This window comes from Cryptomeria japonica, chromosome 3, assembly GCF_030272615.1.
Source record: "Cryptomeria japonica chromosome 3, Sugi_1.0, whole genome shotgun sequence".
Lineage (NCBI taxonomy): Eukaryota > Viridiplantae > Streptophyta > Pinopsida > Cupressales > Cupressaceae > Cryptomeria > Cryptomeria japonica.
Window position 1 is genome coordinate 503,811,741 of NC_081407.1, and position 8,908 is coordinate 503,820,648.

Genomic DNA, 8,908 nt, shown 5'->3' on the forward strand with positions numbered 1-8,908 from the left:
TTTAATTAATATTGATTAATTTTCCATGTGACATTTGATGATTTAAGAAATTAATTGTGTGCTCAAGATTAATTTTAATTGCCTTTGGTTAGGACCTTGGTGATGTTGTCGAGATTAGGGGGGTCTATGGTTTAGATGACCATTTTTAGGGTATTACAGCAGTGTCTCTTGTTTCCACAATAAATGCTTTGATATCAACTTTCTTCTCTTCAATCACCTACTTTGCTTCTACTTTTGGAGTCTCGGTCTCCACAAATATTTCAACTTGTGGGTGATCCGGAGGATTTTGAGTATCCTCAACTACATTCATTTTCAACTCTTCACCACCTACTAGAACCCATTCAACTTTAGAGTGCACATCTTGGACTTTCAGAGCAGATGAATCACCACCACCTTGAACTTCTTCAGAGACAACATTGAATTTGTTCCTCTCTAGGACTGACTTAAGGATCTTCTCTGTCTCTTTAATCACTACATATGTCTCCCTAATCATAAGCTTATTTATTCTTATTTTGCTTCTAAATTCCTTTTTGGCTTCCTTGAGTATCTTATTTATTTATTCCAAAAAGAGACAATTTGGAAATAAGCTTTAGGCAAACCAATTTAGGGATCCTTTCCCTGGCTTGCATCATACTTTGGAAATGCTTGAAATAACCCCAAAGAGTAGTTCTCTAGGCTCTACTATCTCCAATGTTATATAGAAGTTTTATGATTTGAACTACCATCGGCTTGTCAATAGCTCATTGCACATTACCAATACTCAGAACCTCATTCATGAAATAGAAGAATAAGCATAAGATCAAAGTACCATATTTGAAAGTATTCTTATTTTCCTTCTTCATCAAAGTCATATTCTCCATTAGCTGGCTCCGGAGTAGCTCACACATGTCATACTCCTTATTCTCCTTAACCATCTAATATGCAGCATAAATTGCAGTACCGGATATAGAATTCTCTCGACTAGAGTGGTAGACCTTGTATTTGACAATCATAGAGGCAAACTTTAAATCTAGCTCGATAATGTCATTGATAGTCATAGCCCTCTTGTCAAATTTAGAGTTGGTTGAATCGGTAACCATTTGATTCTTCATAGATTGGAGTATGGGCAAACCACTGGATGAGTTCAAACCTGTTACAACATTGATTGCTTCCTTTGTGATCTTAAATGGTTTTCTTAACCACATGAATTTGGTTCAATACATATCGAACCCATTCATTCTCTTCAAACATTGGAAACCTAACAACCTACGCAAAGTTCTTCTCCTCCAAAACCTTGAATTTAGGCTTAACTCTGAGATTCTCTCCTAGAAGCTGATTGGAATACAGGCTCAACATCTAAGAGCCTCCTAAATCCTCAAGATTAGCATGAATATAAGCCCTAATATCCTCGACATGAACAACTCCATATGAGACCGAAGAAAAGGCACCTAGTGGATCATTTTCTATGGATTTGAATGGGTTCTTTTTGAATTTGGTTCAAGACCTCTCAGTGATATCAACAACCAATGGAGTAGCTATTCTCAAAAATTTCAAATTCACAAGCCTCACAGAAAAATACCTTTCTTTGCCGGATTAGGGTTTCACACATAATCTCTTTCACACTTTGATCACACAGAAATTCTCTTGAAAAGCTTTCTTATCCTCTTCTCTTGGAATGCAAAGTGATAAATGAGCAAGGAATGTTACCTTTTATTATTTGCACACCTAACTTTTTGATGTAATAAATGCACTTTCCCTAAACCTTCTGAAAACCTTGTCTTATGAAACTGCTTCAAAAAAATTCTTCTACATCCTTCAACATCACTCAAATTATTTCAAAAATCTTTCCAAATCATCTACAATACCCTAATGCAATGTCTAACAATCTGTCGAATGCCAACACCAACTACTAGAAGGGGAGAATAGGATTTTCTTGAAAACTCCCCAAGGCCAGAAGCCTTAAATCAATTCCCGGATGAATTTCTATCACTGGGTTCTAGTGCAGACTCATTTCCTGCATCAGTATCACTCTTCTTCACCCATGTCTTGACCATTTTCTTTCTGATCTCTTCCACATTTTATTTCCCTTTACCTTTATCATCTTTTTGCATATTTTTGTTTTTGTCTGCCAAACCCTTCTTGTCTATATTCTTGCTTCTACAAAATATTGCAATGTGATCGGATTTGTTGCAACTATAGCACACAACATTTCCCTGACTAGACCTATAATTCCCTTGATTTTCTCTTGATCTTAATTGATTAGCAATGTACGCAAACCTATTGCATGCATAACATCTAACATTCCTTCTGTTGGAAGAGTTATTTGACATACTTTTGCACTCACTTGATTTATGTCCATACTTATTACAATTGAAATATTGACCGGATAAAGATGGACCATTTTGATTCATTCTACTTTTGCATTAACTAAATTTATGACCAAATTTATTGTAAACAAAGAAATTACCAATAAACTTTTGATCATTAGGTTGTTTTATCGGAGACCTTCTAGGTTTGTTCTTATGATTTTCTGACTTAGGATTGCTTTGACCAGATCTAGAGCTTTCACCTTTCTCAAATCCAAGACCTTGCTTATTATCTCCCTTCCTCTAGCTTTCAAGTAGCACATCAAGTTTAGCTGAGCTAATATTGAACTTCTCCTTGTACTCATTTGCAATCATAAGTTCATCCCTAAGAATGACAATTTTCCTTTCAAGATCTTCCTCATTGTGTTTAGATTGTTGCAGTTCAAGTTTAAGTTGGCCAATCTCATAATCAAGTCTACAACATTCATCAAATTTGTCTTTCAAGGACTGATTAAGATTCTCTTCATTCTTATTTCTTCCCTCAATTTCTTTGGTCAACCCCATCACTATAGATTCCATCTCATGTTTCAGGGTTGCATTGTCTTTTGTAAGTTTCTCACATTCTTCTATCTTCTCCTTCAAGGCATGACCTAGGTGACCATCATCCATGCTTTTTCTTTCTTTCTACTTTAGTTGATCACAAAGTTCCTTTCTCTTTTTCCCTAGACTTATTTAGTTTCTCTTTCAATGACAGAATGAAATTATCAGCATCCTTAGGATTCGCATGTAATTTCCAGACTTCAGTTTTGGACTAATCAAGATCATCTAGTGCCACTAGAAGATATTGTTGCAGACCACCAGAATCCATTGAATCACCTTCCTGAATCTTCCTCTAGTGATTATATTTCTTTGAAGGAACCAAACTCTAATACCAATTGTTGGAATCAACGAACACTAAGAGGGGGTGAATCAGTGTTCTGCAAGCTTTAACTTTAATATGTTCTTTCAACCACTTAATGCATTTAATCAAAAGAAAGATGAAAGAAGACAAAATAGACAACCACAACACCATAACACAAATATTTTTATACATGGAAACCTAGTCAAGGGAAAAACCATGGTGGGCATGAACCCACAATATGAGTATACTCAATTAGAAGTTTTACAATGAGAATGCACATGCATTCAGGCACACTGCCTAAAGCTCACTACCTACAACTCAATTACAAAAGTTCACTGAAGTATTTAAACTAAGAGTAGCATCTACAAATTCATGTTTATAGTTCAGGTTAAGCACATTATACACACTTTTCATACTCTATCTTATGTTGCTTTGTTTCATTGTTCTACTAAGATCCGGAGCACAAATCTTTATCCTACACACATGGAATTGCACACAATCAATCAATAACACTTTTTACTCACCCAAAGTGATCAAAAGAATTGATCTTATTATCTGTAACAAGAAATTAAATCAATTGCATGTTGGCTCAAGAGAACTTGCACTATATGAAATGTGTACAAACTGTCGGCTAGATCTGAACCCAAATACTAATGCAAACCAAAAAAATTGATTACACATTACCAAGACTATTGGACAAAACACTTGGACCACAAAAAAAATCTCCAAAATCATTCCACATAATCCACATAAGGATTATCCAAGCAAGTCGACCATTTTGTAACGTCAAACCAAAAATTGGTACAGAGAAGCTTCTAACTCACACACCAATCATCACCAGAGACTAAAAATCTAGAATAAGGTATTCCAGACATCTATCAACCTTCCTTCAAATCCCCAACACAAAATATTAACCTAAGTAAAAATACTAGCCAAAATACTGAACTCTATCAGATGCTCTATTCTACGCTTGTCGGACTTGAACAAATCACTAATCTGACTTTCAATATAATCTAATATAGCAACACAGATGGGTACACTAACCTGGGTTGTCATCGATGACAACACTATATGACCTATGCAATGTCTCTTACCAACAAGAGGTACATGATGGGATCTGTGGTGCTCACTCCAGTGGCACTACATTAGCAAAGAAATTGTTGAGGATTGGGTATTATTGGCTGACCATGGAGAAAGATACTTATAAATATGTTCAGAAATGTAGATTGTGCTAGATACATGGGGATCTAATTCATGCACCTTCTCAATATATCCAACCAATTACATTACCATGGCCATTCTCACAATGGGGACTAGATCTTGTAGGGAAGATCAACCCTACCTCCTCCAACGGGAACAACTTCATTTTGATAGCCACTGAGTATTTCACCAAGTGGGTTGAGGCAATCCCTCTCACTTATACTACTAGTAAGAAGATAGTGAAGTTCATTCTCAATTATATCATCTATCGATATGGACTCCCAATATGTATAGTTACTAATAATGGGCACCCATTCAAAGATCAATAGGTGCATGAACTCTGTGACCAATTTTAGATCCAACATCAATTTGCAACTCCCTATTGCCCCCAAAGTAATGGTCAAGAAGAGGAAACTAATAAAATGATACTGAATATCTTGAAGAAATTTATCAATGTTGTAGGATGAGATTGGCATATTCAGTCAAATCCCACACTCTAGGCTTACAGAACAGGTATGCGCACAACTACAGGTGCTACACAATATTCTTTGGTCTATGATTCAAAAGATATTTTTCCTATTGAGGTAGAATTGCTATCACTCATAATTTCTTTGAAAGACATCATATTAGAGGAAGACTACAAAGGTGCAAGACTTCAAGAGCTATGAATGATCGATGAAAAGTGATAGAGTAATTTGAATCACTTGCAAGGCTACTAGAATAGATTGAAAAGGAGCTACAACAAGAGGGTAAGACCAATGAACTTTGAGGTGGGAGATCTAGTTCTCAAAGAAAACCAAAGAAATCTAGCTGAGCAAGAACGACCAGGCAAATTCGAACCTAATTGACTCGGTGCTTTCATAATAACAAAGGTTATTGGTAACAAATCTTATAATTTGACAACAATGGAGGGAGATCCACTCCCTGATCCTATGAACAACATGCATCATAGAAGATACTATATCTAATGGCTGCCAGGTAATTTAGGTTTCATTTTCATTACATTGCATATATTTCCTTTCAAGTAGCATCATAGTGGCATTATCATAAAATTGCTTATGCATTGCATTGCAATCGCATGTAGCTGCATCAATAAAGCAAGGCAATTCTCTCAGTTGATCACTTGTTTGCACATGAATGAAGCAAGGATCATCTCATTTCTTAGATACTCATGCATGAAGTTTTTAAAGCTTAAGGTCATTCACATTCAACATAACCCAGTGGTTGGGCTTTGTCAATGGTTGAGTGGATATTTCACTATTGTGCCTTGTTACCAAAGTCTGTGAATTTCTATATCTCACAAATTAATCATTTGCTCTAAATCATTGTAAATATCTAGCTGATCATATGACTAGTGAAAAATCCAACATTCTACTTCAATATCATTGTAATTGTCACACCCATATAGGTTTCATTACTTACAAGCCAATGCAAGAATTAAAAAAAAAAAGAGCTATTCCTATTTACATATCAAAATATCAAGTGGATCCTTAGATAAAAATAAGGAAAGATCATTGCCTCAATGAGAAGGACTTACACAATCTTCTAGGGAGAGATTTGGACATAAGCAAAAGAAGAGATATATGAAATCACTCTTGTCCCCATAGGAACAAGAAAATTAGGCTATTATGTTGCTTCAAAAAAAAAAAAATATGATTGCACTTGAAATTGTACCATCACGAATGACAATGAGCCCCCAGTAAATGAGCTACCAATGTCACATAATGATGAGCAACATAATAGCCATTACTGTTATTTAAAGACATGATAGATTGAATGAGGTATTTGAATATGACATGCTAAATGCTCAACTATAAGTGAGATCAAAAACATGTATAAAATTGAAGAAGAAAAGTCACAAGAACTCTTAGAAGAGGGATGAGTGTAATTTATTAGAGCCTTATCCCTGGAGGAAAGGACTTTATGATGAATAGGAGATAAAGATTCATAAGTGGATTTAGAAATTTGAGGGGATTCATAAAGAGATTTGTTCATTGCCAAGATTTCCTTATGAGGGGAATGAGAGTTGATAGAAGTAGAAGATGATTTAGTTGAAGTGAGATCATCATCACTACTAAATATAGCATTCACATTGAGAGATGGTCTTTTAGATGCTTTAGTGCGTTTGCAGGGATTATAGCCGAGTCCAAAGGCATAATTGTGAAAATTAGTCTCTAGAGGAACTTTTATCCCTTGTTCATGAGCGCCACAACCATTTCCAAGATACCCATGCTTAGCAAAAATGCGAAAACCACGACCATAACGATCAGCCATTTCAGGAAGAGAAGGTGGTTTTTCATAAGACAAAGAATCAAACTCTTCATAATTAGAGGTGTGAGGAGAAGAAGTTTGAGAAGCGGCCACAAAATTATTGCTCATAGATTCAGGTAAGACTGATTGATCTCTAGTTTCTTCCTTCTTTTTACCTTTAAGATCTCTAGGAGGAACCCTATATTCACCTACAAAGGTGGGATTGAAATCAAGAGATCCCCAATCGTCTTCTGCGAGAACCTTCTCAAGATCAAAAGCCTTTTCATGTGTAGACTCAAGTCGAGAAGGATCTTCTTCAGGATCTTTAGACTCATCCAAAGAATTTTGATTATCAGAGGGTGATGATTCATCCATAGGTATCTTGTTTAACGAGTCATCACTAGAAGAGGAAGGCTTAGAAGAACTCCCTTTGGAAGTAGATGTTTGCAAACAAGCCTGAAGTTTAGTATCACCTATCAAGGTATATGTCTTATTGTTATAAATGAATTTAATTTGTCTATGCAATGTAGAGGGGACAGCTTGCATACTGTGAATCTAGGGTCTCCCTAATAACAAGTTGTATGTTAGATTTCCAGACATAACATGGATAGGAGTAGGCAAAGTAACAGGTCCCACTGTGACGGGTAAGGTGATAATACCTAATGAAGACTTAGCCACATTATCAAAGCCTCGAATGGGATGAGAGTCAGGCTCAATAAGGGATGTATCCACATTCATCTTATGCAATAGATTAATGCTACACACATTAAGGCCAGAGCCATTATCTACCAGTGTTCGTCTTATAGCAGTGTCATTTATGATAACCACAATCATCAAGGGATCATATTGTTGTTGAATTTCACCAGTAAGCAACTCATCTTGGGTAAACACAATTTGAGCTTTAGGATTCATCACAGAGTTAACTAAAGATGCTATATTACTAGATGTATTAGGTGGAGGAACATTCAAATCTTTCAAGGCATCTTGTAACATTCCATGATGAGCGGAAGAAGTTTGGATCAAATCCCAAAGGGATATCTTAGCAGGGGTAGCTTTAAGTTGTTCTATGAGATCATAGTCCTTACTAAGCATTTGTGAAATACGAGGCGCTTGAGGAAGAATAGGTTGGGAAGGAGGAAGTGAAGTGGGGATAACTGGAGGAGGACTAGGTTGCCTATTGTTTCTTGTGTTATAGGTATGAGCAACCGCATGATAACTCTCTCTAGTTAGTTGCTTAGCATACTCATAAGGGCTCTTAGAAGAATAACCTCCTTGCACAATAATAATGGGTTTCTTAGGAGTGCAAAAAGAATCATTAGCATAACCACCTTGAACCACTAAGATAGGCTTATTTAAAGGTTGAGAATTTTGAGAAGGACAAGCACCTTGGACAATGAAGAGAGGTTTGTTAGGTGTCTCATTCACATGTATCAAATTGATTGAGGATGGTTTAGAGGAATGAACAAAAGTGTTGGAAGAATTATTGATAGTCTTCTCTTGCACTAAAATCTTATCACGGATTAAATCAATTTTAGGAGAGAGACAAGGGGTAAGCATTGATGTTCTAGTAGGAAGAGGAAAGGTCATATCATCCTCTATCATCAAAGGATCTACATGGGGAATAAACTCTCTAGGAGAAGGATCAACACTACTCTCTAAAGTCTCACTTTTGAGAGGGAGATCTTTGAAAGAAATGTTAACCATCTTGCTTTGAACTAGGGTTTCCTTATGAGTAGAACCAAGTTGAGGAGAGGGAGATGCTTTATTTTTAGAGGGAGAATAATTGAGATTCAAGGAAGGGGAGAAACTATAAAGGGAGTTTCCAATCTTTATTTCATCCCCTTTGGCTAGGGGTAGAGAATAATCTATACCTTCTTCTAATGGTTCATCCCAAATAGTGAGGTTGTTGAAAGGAATGTTTAAAGTATTGTCAATTTCGGGAGAGGAGATAACATTGTTTATTAATTCTTCATCCTTAGGAGGGAAAGCATCAATAAATGTGTTAAACTCATCCTCTTTCCTCAAAATATGTTCAATATGATCTTTAGGGGAGAGAGAGTTAAGGAAATTGCTTATTATTTCATCTTCTTTCTCTAAGGGATGCTTATGGGTAAGACAAACTTTAGGAGAAGGGTAAGCATTTATCATTAATTCATCATCTCTAGTGGGAATTTTGTTGGAAAAGGAAAGGCCATCACTAGGAAATGTAGGGATAATGTCATCTTCTTGCACACAAGGATCCTCATGAAGGGAGCATTTTTTAGGAGACACA